Source organism: Bacillus rossius, chromosome 6 (assembly GCF_032445375.1).
Source record: "Bacillus rossius redtenbacheri isolate Brsri chromosome 6, Brsri_v3, whole genome shotgun sequence".
Classification (NCBI taxonomy): Eukaryota; Metazoa; Arthropoda; class Insecta; order Phasmatodea; family Bacillidae; genus Bacillus; species Bacillus rossius.
This window is the reverse complement of record NC_086334.1, coordinates 15,583,476-15,601,989: the sequence shown is the minus strand read 5'-3', so window position 1 is coordinate 15,601,989 and position 18,514 is coordinate 15,583,476. Positions and strand designations below refer to the sequence as shown.

Sequence of the window (18,514 nt, the reverse complement as noted above, 5' to 3'; positions counted from 1 at the left end):
CAGGCAACTGGCAACTGTGGATGGACTACGCCGTCGACGTCGTCGACCACTCTACGTCGTGGTGCTCGCCTGAGTGGGTCGCCGCCGCCGCTTTTCATCACTGGGGCGAAGCCCCTCAGCGCGGGGGAGGTACAAGCCTTTTGAGGGGCTCTTGTCCTCCCTTTTTGGCATCATACAGTGGCGTGAGGGTGAGAGAGGGAAAGGCCCCCTCCTCCTCTCGTCTGTCAATTGTCTTTCTGAGCCTGCAGCGCAAACCCAGCCGTCATCTCGAAGGAGAGGAGTGTTGCCACTCCTCTCCTTGGTACCCTTTTGATTCACCCCCCCTCCCTGCCCACTAAGGGAGAGAGTGTAGGCAGGCGTCCCCCACCTGCCTCGTTCCCTGTCTAGTTAATTAAATAAAATTTTGAATATAGTGGGTCTTAATGATCAGAATTTTCTTAAAATATTATAGTTAAGCCAAAAGATGGGTGCATTAAGTGCCTAAGTTGCGCTAATCGGCCGCAGAAGCGCGGCCCTAACTCCAGGAAGGTGCTGCATGAAGTCTGGTTGGATAAACGAAGGCGGTGCTTCGAGTTGTTAGGTTTGGATATTGGCTCTAGCCAATACACAGCCTGATTATGAGGGTATGTTAGATTTAATTGTAATTCACTTAGTAAGTATTTGGAATATTATTTATTTATTTGCTGCCTGAAAAGTGGTGTAGTCTTGAATTTATGTGAGTTTGAATTTTTGTATGAATAAATCGAGCTGTGCGGGAGCGGAGTCGGTGCTCCGCTCTGATTGGCTGGATCGGCTCTGGCCGGGAATTCTCTTGACGGTCCGGGACCGAGAATGAGTGGGTCGCCGCCGGCGCTGCGCGGGTACATATACCCTCGTGACCCCGAGGCTACTCACCCCCACCACCACCACCAGTGTGTCGGAATTAGGCCTCCGATCGCGACGTCCGCCGACTGATATGGAAATATCAAGGCCAACCTCTTGTCTAAACGACGCCGCGCAAGGTCCGTGCTTCGCATAGATTACCATGTAGCCACACTGTTGAACGTTAACATGCAGTACAAGGATTTTTTTTACCTCACACGGTTACGCGCTCAGTGGCTCAATGGGCGTGAGGAAGGGGGTTGGTCTCAAGCCCATCCCAGACATCACATTCAGACAAACCTTCTAAATTGAATCGAACTTATAGACATTGGTTTTTTGACGTGACAACGTCTAATAAATCGATGAATCGGTTGCGCGCACGAAAAAGTGTCCCGTTACGCACATTGTCCCGTTGCGCTGTGTCCCGTTAAGCTCATTGTACGCTTGCGTCGCATCTATCTCTCTTCCACTCGATTGGAACAACCATCGATTTGACTTTTTCGAGGCACATTAAACTTGAAACACTCCCATTCGTTTCCCACTTTTCCTATCATCGTCCTATCCTTAACAGAATAACACAGATTGGAAGAAGTTAAATAGCAAACATGTATAAACGTTATAGTTAAAATAATCTCTTCGTTAAAGTAATAAACATATTTGAATTAATGAGTGCAAATAATTGTAAATTTATCAATCAAATTGTAGATTTCATTTCACTCCTTTGTATCCATACAAAAATGATTCAATTTTATTCATAAAAGTATGCAATCATTTCATCAATGTTTTGTTATGACGTCACGTTAAACTATCGTCCGTAAACCGACTTTACAGACAACCAATTTTTTTTTACTGTGTTTTGATTATTAAATTACGTAAGTCCCAGGGGGTACTGTAGTTGAGTGGTCAGATCACTCGCTTCTCATCAACGCGACGCTAATTCAGTTTCAGGCGGGGTAAAAAAACAAACATCAATTTTTAGCAAGTCAAGAAATAGAGGTGGGCGTTGCAGTGAACCAATGTTTTTTTTTTTCTCGGGGAACTGCCGCGGCCGTTCCGTCCTCCACCCAGGGCCGGTGCAATGTAAATTGGCGCCCTAGGCGAAAAACCTTAAAGACCCCCCCCCCCCCCGGCTGTACACCCCAAAAAAAACTTTTTCCTTGCCTCAAAATACATCACGTAAGCCTAAGATTTTGTCAACAATCAAATGTAAGCAGGCTTGTGTTTTTTTTTTTACTTTTTCACTTATTACAAATCATAAACAGGTCACCGTGGACTTTAAATAATTACTCATATCAATATAAACATTCCAAAGTGTTACAAAAATCGATTTTCATCTAGTTTCAATAATCGTTAAACATATTATATCAGCTGTTATGTGTCGTGCTGCGCCGCCCCCAGCTACTTGGCGCCCTAGGCGGTTGCCTAGTTCGCCTATATGGACGCGCCGGCCCTGCCTCCACCCATTAAACCATGTTGTCCCTTCTTTAGTATGTCTCACTCTTAGTTCGCATAACAAAGTAAATGGCACCCACAGTTGCCAGATTGATACAACCCAGAATGTTAACATTAAAAATATTATTTCATTTAAAAGGGTACAGATTTTATTTAATTAATTTTATACGTTTAATTCACTTTTGTATAAATAATCATGTCAAAACTTTTTTTTGTTTTTAATTACTCAGGAACTAAAGATGTTTTTAGGATTTTAAACATTATTTATTAAATAAGTATCTATGTCTAAAATATTTTTTTGCATTGATCTAATATCGAACCAAGGACGGATACCGATCGAATCAATCATATTTATGAGTGATTTGTTTCGATGAATTTTAATTTTTTTCCCGAATTTATAGTTAAATAATTACAAATTTCCAAGATAGCATCCAAATAACAAGATGGCGGGTGCCATAGTAATAATAAATGATTACTGCACTCTAGCCGATTAAAAATTAAACTAACATGGCAGTAGCTCACTCTAGCAGACAAAAACGGAATTTAAATTTTTTCCCGATATTCTACCTAAATAATTGTGTATTTTCAAGATGGCGGTATTAACGTCATTATACAAGATGACAAAGTGTTTTTATATAAAATTTCATTATTTGATAGTGGCCGTAATTAAAATTGCAACAGTGCTTTTAAAAAAATATTTTATTAAAATTTGATTAATTAATTTTTTAATAAATTTAAATTTTTCCCGATTTTCTAGCATAAAAATTTCGAATTTTCAAGATGGTGGCTGTAACGAAAATGGCAACATTATGGGGTGGGGAATTCGATTCCAAGAGGGCGGAAAGTTCTAGAAAACAAAATTGCTGAAAGTTCTAGAAATCAAAATGGCAGATCCAAGATGGCCGCCGGGGTCTAGGTCATCCAAGATGGCCACCCTGACGTCATAATCCACAGACAATCCATAGCCTGAAGCCTGATGCAGAAAATACTTTTCTATACTTCTCAGGATTTTTCCTGTGTCTATGCAGGTTTTACGTGGGGCCAACATAACTAGTTATTGTCTAGCTTGAGCTTAAGATAGGGGAGTTAGTCATGTCATCATTTGCTGCCATGGCTGGCCAATTCCTAAACAAAGCACACGATGCATGCTACCCTTTCTGCGTGGCGGAAACCCAGCATGATTAGACGTAAAGTCTTTGGCCTGGAATGCACTTAGTATTCCCTAACCCAGGCCCCTCCCAAAAAAATACACTTAGTTTTAGTTACGTTAGGAAAAATCTCAAGGAACATTTATTGATGTTTACTTAATTCTGAGTATCTTAGTTATATGATTAACTAGCTAACCAGAAATCCTATAAGTAACATTCTGTTACCAGAGATTTTCATGTGTTTTTCCTGAGCTAACTACTTTGATCATAATAATTAAGTTTTATGTATTGAGTCTATGAGATCATAATGATATTTCAAAATTATTTTTGTCAGTAATACCAGAAATTCAAATTAATCAGTAACTCAATTAAACTCGTGATAATTAATGTTAAATATAAATAACTGTTCGCAGATGTGTTTATGGCAAAGTATGAACACACAATTACAGTTAACTTGAGTAAAACATTGATACATCAAACAGTCTTGTTACGACTTTAACCTGGTATTCAAATAGGATATTGATAGATATCTTTGAATAGAAACGTAATACAATTGTTTTGAAATTTAAATTTTTATAAGTGGAAATATTTTGGTCGTCTTTGGTCATTTCGTTGAGGACAATTATATAACATTAACATCACAAAGTCCGATAGTGATACCACATCGTATACAATTCTTAATAATTATAATAAGTTTAAATATTTCTTTTAATTTTACTATTTGCTGATTTTTCTAAGATCATAAAATGTGCGCCTATTGAAAATAGTATTACAGTAATAACATTCTGAAAGAAAGAAATAATTAGATTCTAAACACCAATTATTATTTCACACAAAAAAAAACTATTTGTAGCAGTCGGTCACTATTAATAACAAGTCATTCCATTAAAATATGTGCTTTACTGAAACAAAGCCAAAAATTTTAATACCTAACCAATTATAATTTAAAAATTGACAAAAATGGTTCAAACCAAGGTGGAGACTTTCAATTACATCTCCTAAGAAATTAAATATTAATATTATCAGATGATGTTCTTTATGAAATAAGACAAGAATTGACAAATTGTGATTAAAAAATTTTTCTTTACAAACTCAAATGTTTCAGAAACATGGCATATGTGGCATAAATCTGACAACATTGCACACAGCAGCGCTATTGGCAGAAATTATGCATTGGAAAGAGAAGAGTAAATGTCCATTCAAATGCACACTGCAAACTAAGGATGAGAGACACTATACCGCTCGTCCTCTGTTGTTAACGACCTCAACTTTGACGAGACATTAAACGCCAATTTTTTTCAAAACCCGCTCCAGCTTCCAATACTCGGCAGGTCCCAGTAACTTCCAAAAGGCCTCGTGGCCTCCCAGGTCACAGAAAGCTTTAGCCACGCGCACACCGACTTCTGAGCTCCTGAAAGAGGCTACGGTCACGCTGTGGACTGCTATTGTCACATGACACGTCTCCTCGTACAGGTCGACGATTTTCCGCCTGCGTATGCCGCATTCCAGATTATCCCAGCACTTGGCATCGACTTATGCAACTACTAGTACCTAGTCAGCGCTCTCACGACTGAAGATGTTAACAGTGGTTGGCGTGCAAGCTATATAGAAGTGTATAGTACAGTAGAAGTGTATAATATGGACCAGAAGTGTATAATTACATGCCAGAGAAAAAAAGATTGAAACAAGTTCGTTTATCCTGGAAACAACGGTAGGCTTATATCAGCTTTACCATTGTTAACTCTACTCTTCGCTTTCCATGCAATCACCATGGCATTTGGGATTTAACGCATCTGGTGTCATGATATAGCTACAAGAGATCTATCTTGAGTATCGTAGATGCCATTTCTTCCAAAGGACTCATTTTAAGATTTTCAGAGTCCAATTGATGCGGGAATCCTGTGCTTCGAAAACCTTTATGTGCACAAGGCGAAAGCATTTCCCTGGTGTAGAAAACTACAGCTTGAACACGCCTCGCATTGTCCCCGTAAATCCCAAGTGGCGCTAGTGAGGCTACTGCTATTATCAGTTACTCCAACTTTGAAAAAAATAGAGGTTGTAAAAGTACTCCATGTGATTATTTTACATGAGACTTCACTTACTGAGGGAACAACACTCCAGAGGTCGCTGTCACCCTCGGTAAGTGGGACGATAGGCAGTTCACTCAGTCACTGATTGTTACTCTACTGTGTCTCTCTTAGATTTTAGTATATTACACAATTTCTGCCTTTAGATCAGTTCTTTCATCGTGTGCTGTTTCAAGATGGCCAAAACATTTTAGAGCGACAAATACTTTGTATGCTAGAACTTTAATTGCGAAATAATATACTTATTTTGACAACATATAGAGTGCAGCACATAAAAAAAAACTTATTTTAAACTTAAATAACACAAACTGTGTAAAATATATCAGTTTAATTCTTTTTTCCATGTTACAGAGATATTTAAAGTTTTTATTTATTATGTTTTACAACTTATATCATTCAGGTAGCTTCCATTTTGGTCAATGAATTGAGATAGTCAAGTTTTGAAGCTTCTCTACACTCTTTCCAGCACATCGACGGGTATATTGTTGAATATTGTTCTTCAGTTGAGCCAGGGTCCTTGGATGGTCTGAATATTGTTTTTCAGTTGAGCCAGGATCCTTGGCCAGTCGGTGTAAACTGCAGATTTCAAATAACTCACACACAAAAAAAGGCGGGGGTTTCAAATAGCTCTACAAAAGAAAAGTCATACGGAGCTCAATCGGGCGTGCACGCCGGACACTGAGGATCGCCCTGCAAGGTGATGATGCGTCTGGGGAAGTTTTACGCTAAAGATTCATCGAAATTCGCTCCATCCTGCTTAAACCAGACATCCCCCACATTCATTTCTTCAAGTTTTGGTATTAAAAACTCCTCAATCATTTGGACATAACCAAACTGACTGTAACCGTCTGACCATTTTCTTCAAAAACCCATGCTCTAATAATGCCTATTCTGGACAATGCACACTTAACAGTCACACATTCTGTACGCAGAGGCTGCTCATGAAATTCTCGGAGATTCGTGCCACTCCAGTATCGCGTGTTTTGTTTATTTACACAACCAGAAAGATTAAAATAAGCCTCATCGCTGAAGAACACAAGGGCATATGAAGCATATTGTCAATAATGGCTTCGATTGCATTTTTTCGTAAAAGAAAATAGTGTGGATTAAGTTTTTGCACCACTGCCAGTTTGTATGGATGAAATTGCAGTTCTTTATGAGGAATTCGTCTCACATAACGATCAGACATCCCAAGAGTAACAGCATGCTTTGCGCGCAAATCGCCTAGGCGATAGCAAAATTGACTGCCTAGTCTGCTCGATGTTTTTGGGTGTCTTCACGGTTCTTGAACCTCTAGCTTTAATTTCTACACATCACCAGTTTCCCTAAATTTATTCACCCATAAAAGAATCGATTTCCAATCAGGAACACGACCCGCGGGCGCGATATCAAAGGGATTTCCGATGGTGATGATTGATTCCTGGCGATGATAGAGCGGCCACTTTAAAAGTACACCTCTAAGGCGAACCCGCGCTCCACCTTTGTCCACTGCATGATCGTTACTAAGTCTACATGACATAAACCGTTAGTCCCGCTCTTTCCAATGAGCACCACCTCGCCCTTCTCGGAATAACTGTCACTTCAGGACGCACATTTCACATAAGGAAGTTTCCCTGTCACATCCTGTACTACAAGAAGTGAAAGATGTTATGTCCTGGATCTTATCGAAACGTGTTCAACAAATTCGCTCTGAAGTATCATCTGTCTAATATGTGTGGCAACTGCTGACCTATAACTGTTCAAACGATCTATGTGGGGGAGGGTTAAGCTAACTGTAATTCCGACGGATGCATATTATGGTTAAGTGATGTTTGTGTGGTAACCGTAAAAAAAATGAGGCAGGCAGTCACTACCCCCCTTCCCGTAAGTCAGCACGTCGCACACTACTCACCCGAATACTATGCGGTGGATGCGTCATCGCCTTCGGCCTGTCAATTAACCTCCACCCCTCGCACCCCGCGCAGGCCAAGTCACCTGAACTGTGGCATGCGGCTAATGCGTCATTCTCTCGCTGATGATACCAACAGCATCTAGAAAGGTCTAGGCCGCGGCATCTAGAAAAGTTTAGGCCGAAACACTCGTTGCACGGTTCATTCGGCAGGCTACCAGATACTTCGGTGGGCTTACGGGGAGGGTACCTTTAAGGCCCTGGCCAACGAGTGTGTGCGAGGTGCGCGGGAGAGTCCGAGAGAGTATAGGGTCATCGAGAGGATAGAGTTCTGGCGATAGTTGGTAGAGATACCGGAGTTGGAGTTGTTGGCATATGATAGTTTCGTAAGTGTTGAACCTCTTTACGTATTACCGACCTTCAAACCATTCTCTTGAAATAAAAACACCAAACTACGCTACAATTTTTTTTCCTTTCCCTGAATGATTTGGGGGGGAGGGGGGAGACTTTTGCCGATACCAGCGAGTTGTGGTTGGCGGTAACAGCGGGCGGGCGAGTTCTCCGGCAACAGGGCGACAGTGCGGCGACCCCTTGGGCAAAGAGCAAGACCAGCGGAGACATCGGCCAGGCAGAATTGGCGTTGCGGCACATACGAGAAGTAATGGGAACTGTGGTGTGCGGACACAGAGCCCAAGATGCAACTGCATTTAGTAACCTAGGCATTTGTCTCTTTGTAGACTGGCATTCGTGTAAATTTCAGTGTGATAAATGAGACCTTTTAACCAATTAACAGGACTATCATTTAGAACACTGTTTCCTCCAGTTCATAACAATAGTTTAAGGATTCTTCACAAGTTTCGAACCAATGTGTTGGTTAGTAAGACCTACAAGTTGTGGAAGCAAAAATTTGAACACCTTGTCACACACTGAATTTTTTTTTCATCGATACAGCAGTTTCACAGCAAATGTTCTCTGATACATTACAGAAAAACAAAAATGCAATCAGGTTTTATAAACACATTTGAAGAAAAACAGTCGTTGGATTACTGTGAAAGCACACTCACCAAAATGCAATTTATGGAGCTAAAGACTCGTCAACACACGACCTGTGAACAAAAAATACACTCTCAACATTTCACGTCCCTTCGACGGCAAGGCCAATAAAACAGACGTATACAATATACAGCCAATATAATGCATTGAAACCAGGGAAGGATTCAGTCATGGACTCTTGGAATGATTCTATTCATCCCAGAAATTGTCCGGTGTGATTTGTTTTGTGAAAATGTATCACCCACACACAAACAGGAGAACTAGAAATGCAACTTATCAACACAGAACACAAAAAGTACGTGAACCATACTACACTCACCATTACACACACGACATGAGAACCATAAACTAAACTCACCAACACAACTTATCTAAAAAAAAAAAAAAAAAAACCATGTGAATCATGAACCAGACTCAGCATTACATTCACCCATGAGGACCAAAAATTAAACTCACAAACACAAAAAAAAAATGATGGCCATAAACTGAACTCACCAATACAATTTACCAAACCAAAAAAAATAAAAAAAATGTGAACCACAAACTAGACTCTCCACCACACCTAACTAGGTTAACCAACAAAGGCTTGTGATAACGCTCACCAGCAGGCGACACGGCACTCTTGCAACTAGGCAACTCAGTTCACACACATGGGGGTTTTCTAGTGACGATAAGGCTGTGCGAACCTTCGGGACCCGACAAGCCGACGCCATGGTCACAGAGGTCGTTGCAGCGATAACAACCAGTTCAAAGTCTGCCCGCCTTATCAGTACATTATCAACTCGTTATCTAGAATAAACTAGTATTTATCACTAAACGCGATAACCATTAAGTACATGCTGATAAACTTGGTGCAAGCTAGGGTCGCTATTCGTGGTTGCGAAACGAGAGTTAATCTGAGGTAAGCTTGTTGTGGTAAGGTGTAGTGTGTGTCTCTTTGCCAGCAACAAACACTGTGCTGTGGTCCCATCTCTTACGAGCATATTTAAAGTCCTCAAAGTACAAGCAAAAGAATTCGTATTCGGCTTTCTTTATATGCTACCATTAAATATGTATTATTGTGTTTTATCAATAAAAAATTATATACCTACACCTTGTGCTTGGTACGATTTTCTTTTTTCTTGTTTTTTTTTTTTGTGTGTGGAGATTGCTAACCACTGCATTCGCTGTAAGGCAATTTTAACATATACTTGTTTACATTATTATTTAATTTGTTGTCATTTTACTTTTTAACTTTTTGTGTAACATTGCTGGTTCAATATCTAACTGACCGATATCTTTGTGCAAACTTGTACACAATAACATCTGATGGATGATGTACACTGAATTGAAAATCTACAACAGCTCTAGGATTAAACACAGTTTTGTTATCATACACACACGTGGCGACAAAACTGTTTTCACACAAGTAAACACCAGTATTGTAATTATCGATTGTTTCTTCTATTGTAATGATGCTACATAAATCCGTATGAAGCCGGGTACCTCAAGTTGCGAATAAAATGAGCTTAGTAAATTGAATCAATCACACAAAAAAATTTACTTTGATAACTTGAAGAAGCCTGTATTAAAAAAATTACAAACAATTGATTACACCCTCTAAATGACAATTCTTTGATAGTCTTGAAACCATTTGAAAATGACTTAAATAGCTACTAGTATTATGATGTGGAAAGGTGTGAAACCGTCACCTACGTGGCCCTTTTTTTTTTCAACATGACTGTACGATGTTGCACTTGAAGAGCAGGACAGATTCGAAGGCCTATCATTTCGTTACTTTTTTTCTTCCTTCAAAGCATTTTACAATTACTACTTATATAATCGCCGTTCATTTTAGGCATGTGTCGTTATGTTCCGTGTATTTTTTTATAACTTATTTTGTAATTTCTGGTTTATCATATTTTACATTGTAAAACGTTCATTTCAACTGTCATAATAATCAGCATGACACTTCATCCATCATGTCCAGCTATGTGCCTACGAAGAATTAATCACGTCCTCTTCTTTCTAAATTAAACTTGAGAACATATTATATAATATATAAGCATATATTATATGCTTATTTATTTGCAGACAAACCATATCTATGCCAGTTGCTTATCTTATCAGGATATTTACGTCTCCTGTTCAATGTCTCTGATACTTAAGTGCAAGATAAACATGTTTTATGTGTATCTTGGTAATTTTGAAACTCCAGAAAAAAAAACAGATTCTACGAAATACTTAACACAGACTAAATGAAATAATTACTAAACAAAGTTAGTTAAAATTCAGTGATATACGGCACCGTATTACTGTAGTTCGTGTATGGCGAAAGAAAGTATTTGGTAAGCACCCAGTCTGACATAGACTACGATTATGTCTATGTGATAATCGTAAAGCTGTGGTTATCCTTTGCAATTTTTTTCCCTCGATTAGAAATAAGAACACCCTATTCCACCGAGAACATTCCTGGCTACAGGGCATGATTGCGCAATATTATTCCAGTACTACCGTTCGTAAAACGTCTATTTGAACACGCTAAATGAAAAAATAAAAGAGTGCGAGGGATAAAGAGAGAAAGAAGAATATTGTCTAAAAAAAACAAAAAAAAAAACAGGTTTTTATTGAATATCATTTAGTTTACAAGTATTTAAGAATCCTAACTTTTTTTAGTATTTATTAGAAAAGTTATTAAAAAATAAAAAAAAAATTAAAAAACTTGAATTAACGGGATTATTACTCACTTCAAAATAACACCTCAGGCTGGCAATAATTATTGATCAAATCAATAATGACTAATTAACCATAAATATTACTCACTGCTGAAATACCCATGTAGAAAAACTGTGGGGTTACTCTTTCTTCAAACAATTCTGCCATTTGTAACATGCTATATCTCTGAACGAAATATGAAATAATTAACAGGTTGCGCTATCTATGCGGGAAATGCAGGGACTGTCTCAACAGCGCTCTCTACGCTGCTGGTTGAACAAGGAGGAACGCGAGCGCGCTGGTTGCAAATATAAAATTCAAGGCACAGTTGACTGTATAGGATACCTATATCTATTTTATGAAACAAGCGCATGCGCACACTCTCTCTTATTATTTCTTTCACCTATAACTCCTGGTTCTATTTTTCTTTTGGCGGGGGGACGAATCATCTCACAAAGAAGATCATAAATATAGCACAGTGTTCTGTTTATATCTCTTTGGCCAAGTATTCTCTGTCCTTTTTGCGTCACAAATAGTTTCACAAAAATGATTCACGTAAAAGTTGCATTAAAATTAAAATTCGGTCTTGAAATTTTACTCTCAACGCACCCAAAGAAATTGCACTTCAAAAATGAAGTAATGCAAAGGCTGCGAAAGTTGAGAAACCTGCTGACCAAGCTTGGCTTTGGCTGATTGCCCGTTTCTGTCGCAGAGAATATTCGTAGTTAAAGCTGTCATGTACGTAGATCCTGGGGAGAAGGCAGAGGGGCCCAGGCCACTCTGGAATTAATAAGCTGGAGGGAAGCTGCCTACACTTGCAAAAGCGTGGCTGAAATGATTTCGATGTCAAAACAATTTAATTTCTTCAACAGAAATATAACCACACCCTTTCGACCCAAATAAACTGCCTAAAATTATTTATATATATATATATATATATACACACACACACACACACATATATATATATATACACATACATATGAAATGCATATACATACATATATATTTACACACACAAATTTTTACGTTGATTACTTCGGTCATGCAAATAACCCTAAACGAAGCGACATGCACCACACCCGTGATCTATAAGTACAATGACATGTTTTCTTTTATTCCACTGGAATAAAGTTTATGTCAAGCAGGCTGGGAGGTGGACTAACGCCAATAAACACCGTCATTAAGAGGCCGTGTCAGTAAATGTTTATTTCCAATATTCTGCTCTAGAAGTTCTCTCTTTTAACAGTGAGATTTAGTGGCTTTTTCAACCGAAGGAACTGTAGCCGCAGCGCGTGATAAAGCTACTATACCCTTATCACAGGATTAGTGGGAAGGTTGACAGCTCGAGTTTACTCGACGAAAAATGTATCTGGTTCCTCGACAATCTGAGAGGATGACAATCTGACCGGCGGCTCACTAGGAAATTGCGGATGCAGGGATTCAGAATCAAGAAACCTCACTTATACAACTATGGTATGAGTCGAATCTAAAAATTTTAATACTTTAAACGTATCGGAATACAATTAATCTTCAAACATGTGGTAATTATTCTTTATATGGATGTAATAGTCCGTGATAAATAATGTTAGTTGACATTAAAAAGTATACGAAATTCATCATGTAACGTTTTAAAAGGATAATAACATAAATGCATATGCTTAGATATTGCATATGCATCACACACAATCTAAATACAATCTCACTTAAGTCAGACTACCTAATTTTTTACAATGCACCATCATACAGTTTAACAGAGGTAGGTGAACCTCTTATCGACGTTGTTTCAAAGAATTTAAATTTACAAATATTATACTATTTATCTTAATACGATATGTAGCCTACCTTTATGAATACGAACTTACAAAAAAATTATTGAATTTATCACATTACACTTTAACATTACACAAGACTAAAACACTAACAAAACTTAATTTTATACATTGCTGTAGCATATTAGAAGACGAAATAACTCACAAGACTAACATTAAGAGGGCTGCATTACAAATTTACTTTACAGAGAAGAAAATATCCTTTCAAGATATTTCATTACCTCATTCATTACATAATACTGCCGTTGATGTGATCGTAGATATAAAGTATTTAAAAAATATATTCCATTATGTTTATGTAAATATTTTGAAAACGTTATTGCTTAAAGATGCTCATTATTTAAATAATAACGAATCTTTTACTTTTATGTACTGAACAAACAAAATACTTATAAGTTAATAAGAATAAGCTTAGTTGAGTAACATCTTCAATTTGTATTGAATTCAATGTACATATCGAAAATCATGTACAATGAATGCAACAGATTGAATTCAATAAATATTTGATCTTGTGAAACAGCCATAATATTGATGTAGATTAGGGACCGGAAAAATTCGCGGTTTCGACGGCCTTCAGGATAGACTGCACATTCCCCTGTACACTCGGGCAAATAACGGCAGTTCATTTGCTGCTGACTTGTTAGTCGTCTCAGCTTGTTTGTCTGTGATTCGATCCTTCTTTGGTTGGTGTTTTATAATTGGTTGAGATTCGTCCAGATGAACAGTAAGCCAATAGCAAAATCATCTAAAAGGTATATGTATTTGACTTCTAGCCTATCGCCGAATGAATCCGCGAATTTTTCCGGTCTCTATTAATTATAGATGCTCACATGCATCGTGAGAGTCCGTATAAAGCCTATTACAATTCTATAAGTATACATTAAAATGCTTTTAAAATATACATGTGTAATATAATTAAAACTTGTTTAAGTAAGATCACAAAAAAAATGAAAATCCTTCAACAGTAAGTGATGTTTTATAAGATTTTAACAAAACACACTTACAATAAGAGAATACTAATCATACCACATAATTCAACACAAAATATACATTCCAGTAGGCGCTACGTAAAAACAACTTCTATTTTTATGCTGATAACTCTGCATTGTTTTATATATATCATTATTTCTAACTTTTAATATTCTCTACACATTAACTGAAATTACTTATTTACAGAGTCTTAGCTAATGTTGGTCTGTACCACATACAGTTCGTACGATATCTCTACGCAAAACACATACAGTTCATTATTAGTAATATCAATTATATTTCATGAACATAATGAAATTAGTATAGGCCCTAGGTTGTTCACTGTTAATTGAGTACTTCTGAAGTATTTTCATTGTGAGTTAACATACATACCAAATGCCATTCTTCCAGTAAAGTTACAAAGAAGACAACAAGATAATATAAATATGTATGTAGTACCATATTTTAAACCCCTATTAAATGAATAATAACTCAATCTCTATTCTGGACTATTAAGTAATAATTTTTATTAATGTTATTTATAACTTAAATAAAATGACAACTAACAAATTAGTAAAAAAATATAATTACGTGCGATATAGTGTGACATTTGTACTTGGACGGCAAACGAATATAATAAAATGTCTATGACAATGTTAACTTTACTCATTATTATGGAAAGAAACAAAATGGGCAGATAAGCATATTCTACGCTGACATTTAAAAATGCTCAATTTAAAATGAACATTCCAAGAAAATTTATTTTATATCACCACAAAAAATCAAACTGCGGCGTCATTTTCCCGATGACAAACAAAAAAGTTGTATGGTCGCGAATAATACATTCGTATGGCGTCACATCAGCGGAATATTCCCTTGGCATAAATGTGTGAATTCTGTGGCACTAATGGAGAAGTAAACCTTCGCTCGAACACAAAAACAAATGAACGAACAGCTTTTTTTTTTTTTTGATAATATGTGTAATCGGAGACCCCTGGGGTGGTTGAAGAGTGTCAGGTCGGTCGCCAGACCAGATAGTAAAAGCTCAGGGGCTGAGGATAGAAAAGGCATATCTCCAAATTATTAAGTATAAATGTTGTCATGTAATAGTTAAAGACTTGATTACACCCAGGTTTATAAACCCATCATGATCATGAAGACACTGATCGGAAGGTAATATGCAATACATTTCAATGGAGTTTTCAGTTTTTGCTAAATAATTATAAATATAAGCAAAATTTCAATGTATCTGGACAAATCAAAATATTGATAATATTATTTTCATCACAGAAATAATATATGATATGATAAATAAATTTGAAAAAAGCGGTTATGTTAAATGTATTGTATACTTTCAGTAGGCAAAATTTCCGGCCCCTACCTCTTATAGACTTTGAGAAAAACTGCCTTTTAAAATAACATTGATATAGATAGGAGCGCAAATTTGTGACACGGCCTCTTAAGTCCGCTGAAGTTTGTATGGCAGTTCATGATAATAATTCAGAGTGACAAACAGCTTAAGCGTCACTTAAGTTTAAACGATAAATTATAAAATTTTAGCTTTATCCTGCATTAAAAAATAATGTTCCGCACAGTGTTAAAAAGTTTATGATTTAATAATTTTGTAAAAAGTTAAAATGAGCAAATTGTTAACCATCAAGAAACATTACCACTGAATTTGTTTTATATTTCTAAACATCAATACTTGTCAGCGCCCGTAGGATTGTTGTTTGCAGAATAAGATAAAGGAAAGAATGGCAACTAATATATAATTAATATAAGACGCGTATCATCTGGATGGTACCCCTATGTATGTTTAAAGTAAAATTTAATTTGTCATTTTAATATTTTCACTTTAAACTTTTTTTATTTGGAAAAAAAGGGGGGGGGGGGTTAGATTGCAACACAGCAGCCCATAGTAAGATGTTGAAATTACTTCTCAGTTTCCGCAACCGATTCTGGGAAGATAACACAGCTAAGCACCAGAAATAGATAAGGTTAGACTGTTGTTGTGTTCGAGTACTGCTGAATCATCGCTTCTTCGTAAATGGTGAGGACATCGCTGATAGGTTAGATGATTCACCGTAAGGCCCGCCATAAGTCTGACGCATTTTCTTGGGGTCCTACGACCTTTTATATATAATATATAAAAATATTTATAGCATAAAGTATTTAACGATAGTTGTACTATTACATGTTCAGTTTGGCACAACCATACGCTTACTACATCCCCCCCCAACCCCCCCCCCCCCCGATGTTCACGATAGTTAATATATGCGGATGAATCACGCGGGTCCGCCATCTTTTCGAGATTTCTAAGACTTCCACGCCGTGTTTACACATTTCCTTTCCAAGCGACTTTCGTTCCAATCGCGGAATTTCTCCAGCCAAATGCCGTGCAGGGCTGGAAATATCATTTGAAGGTTTATGATTTGATTATGAAATCTTACTGAGTTATTTCACTTTTAAGTTATACATAAAATTGGCAGTATAACATAAACATGAGGTTTTTTTTTGACTCGAGGTCTCTTTTTGACCTGTCAACTCTCGGGGCGCCCTTTTCCGGAAGCAGTATGGCGGAAGGTCGTTTTACTCGCGGGGGCAAGTTGCTCTCAGGTCACTCAGGTCATGCTCTCGATGCTCCTCCTCTCGAGGAAGAGTTGCGAGGGCAAGTCGTCTGCTGGTTGTTTTGGCGCGACTTTCACGATGGAGTCAATATGTTATCAAGCTACATTTGGTGATGACTGTAATATTTTAATAGATGACATTGAAGCGGAAAATCATTTCAATAAAACTTATTTGGCGTCCTTTATTTAACAATCACAAGATTTGCTATCGGTTTTAAGTCAAAAAGTAATATTTATATTTTTTACCTTCATCAAGCTCTCATAATTTGTAGTCCAATACATGGTAAATCAATAGCAGCTTCATCTTCAGATGAATCTTCATTCCCAAACAAATTTCTCACGATGTCTGCTATATTTTCCGCCATCATTGTTTTACAACAAATAGCGTTTTCTTCGTGTATTAAAAGTTACCGACTCTTTTTGCCCTCAGATCAACTTGCTCGCAACTCTTTCAACTCCCGAGGAGCGCGAGAGGCCTCGAGTCAAACAAACCTATGGAGTGGTTTCAGGCGTCACGTGTTTCGCGTCATGGCTGCGCAGATTCCTGCGCGGAACGCCTCGTCAACTCCGGCGGAAGGAGTCCGTCCGACTCGAGAGCCTTTCCAGGTCAGTCCACGTGGTTCCTCCGCTCCTCGAGACGGCGATTTCATGCAGGGATTGCTTTACTGTTTAGTTTGTATGGTTAGTTTGACGACAAACTCGCGATCGACGCCGCAGCTACCCAAGCGCGTAGTGTGCAATGTGCAAGCATCCTAGGTCCAGCCTTCCTGAGTTCCAGAACAACTCCGTACACCCTCGCCGTCCTGCCCCCTCCCCCGTGAATCTGCAGATCGACCCCATCCGAGCCAGTTATTATCTACCGCGAGCAGTGCGACAAGTTTATGGACAAACACCACTAAGCATATACTGCTGCGAACTGGAGCAGCACAATTCGAAATGAGGGCCCGTTGTATATAGCCTAATAACTCGTGGACAGTCCAATGGCCACGTGCAATATGATTAGATCCCAGTTAATAATCTGCTAAGTACACACGCCTCTTTTAGACAAACTTTCTTATTTTAAAATTATGTTAACACAGTTCTTCAATTTTATTTACGAACTGTTTCGGGTGAATATTAAGTGTTATAAAAAAAAATCTGTAAACAGCACAGGAAGGTGCATTGCTTTGTGTTCGACTGTAGGCAGACCAAACCACAGAGGTTTTTTTTTTTCCATTCACGAAACGGGAAATCTAAGTAACACCTCAGTAACAGACCCGAATTATGCAATTTAGGAAGTTTTTTCTTATTTTTTGCAGGTCCCGGTGATCACAGCTACGGTTGGTTGGGTTCTGTCGGCTACGTGTTAATACGGTAAAAAAAAAATTTCATCCTTCCCAAGGGCAAAATTCCGAAGTTGCATGAATCAAAAATTTCTCGGGGAAGTAACTGAAGATGAGTTGATCTTGGGCTTCTCCACGTTGGATGCACCACAGAAGTTCTACAAAACGTCAACAGCAGCCGGCAGCAACAGCAACAACAGCAGCCGGCAGCAACAGCAACAACAGCAGCAGCAGCAACAGCAATAAAGCCACGGTCTCATTACTAAATCAGCCTGGTTTACCAGCCGCTGCTTGCTGTAGCTGTAAGCAGGGGTTCACACTACAGTCAGTAGCAGTGGCTGGTAACGATTCTATTGTGCCGTGCATCGTGTGGAAAATGTCTTCTTTATGACCACTAAGAGAGTTTCAAAGAGTATTTTTTTTTCAAATACGCCCATGATATACTTGAAATCTGAGTCCTTATCGTCCCTTTCAATGTATTCATTGGTCGAAGTGACCCTTAAGAGGCCATGTCAGTAAATGTTTATTTCCAATATTCTTCTATAGAAGATCTCTCTTTTAACAGTGAGATTTAGTGGCTT

The 18,514-nt window shown here is 38.0% G+C and overlaps 1 protein-coding gene across 2 annotated transcripts in view; it reads right to left on the bottom strand.

Moving 5' to 3' along the window:
• The window catches only part of LOC134532707 (uncharacterized), a 150,273-nt gene that overhangs the window by 57,475 nt on the left and 74,284 nt on the right, over window positions 1-18,514 (bottom strand). Inside the window, exons 1-2 of one of the 2 annotated variants that reach the window (XM_063369471.1) lie at window positions 8,985-9,196; window positions 8,501-8,542 (exon numbers count right to left, since the gene is read on the bottom strand). The gene's annotated coding sequence lies outside the window, so the exon portion shown is untranslated. Of the gene's footprint in view, window positions 1-8,500; window positions 8,543-8,984; window positions 9,197-18,514 lie in introns of those variants that run through there. The other variant, XM_063369470.1, reaches the window with a different exon arrangement.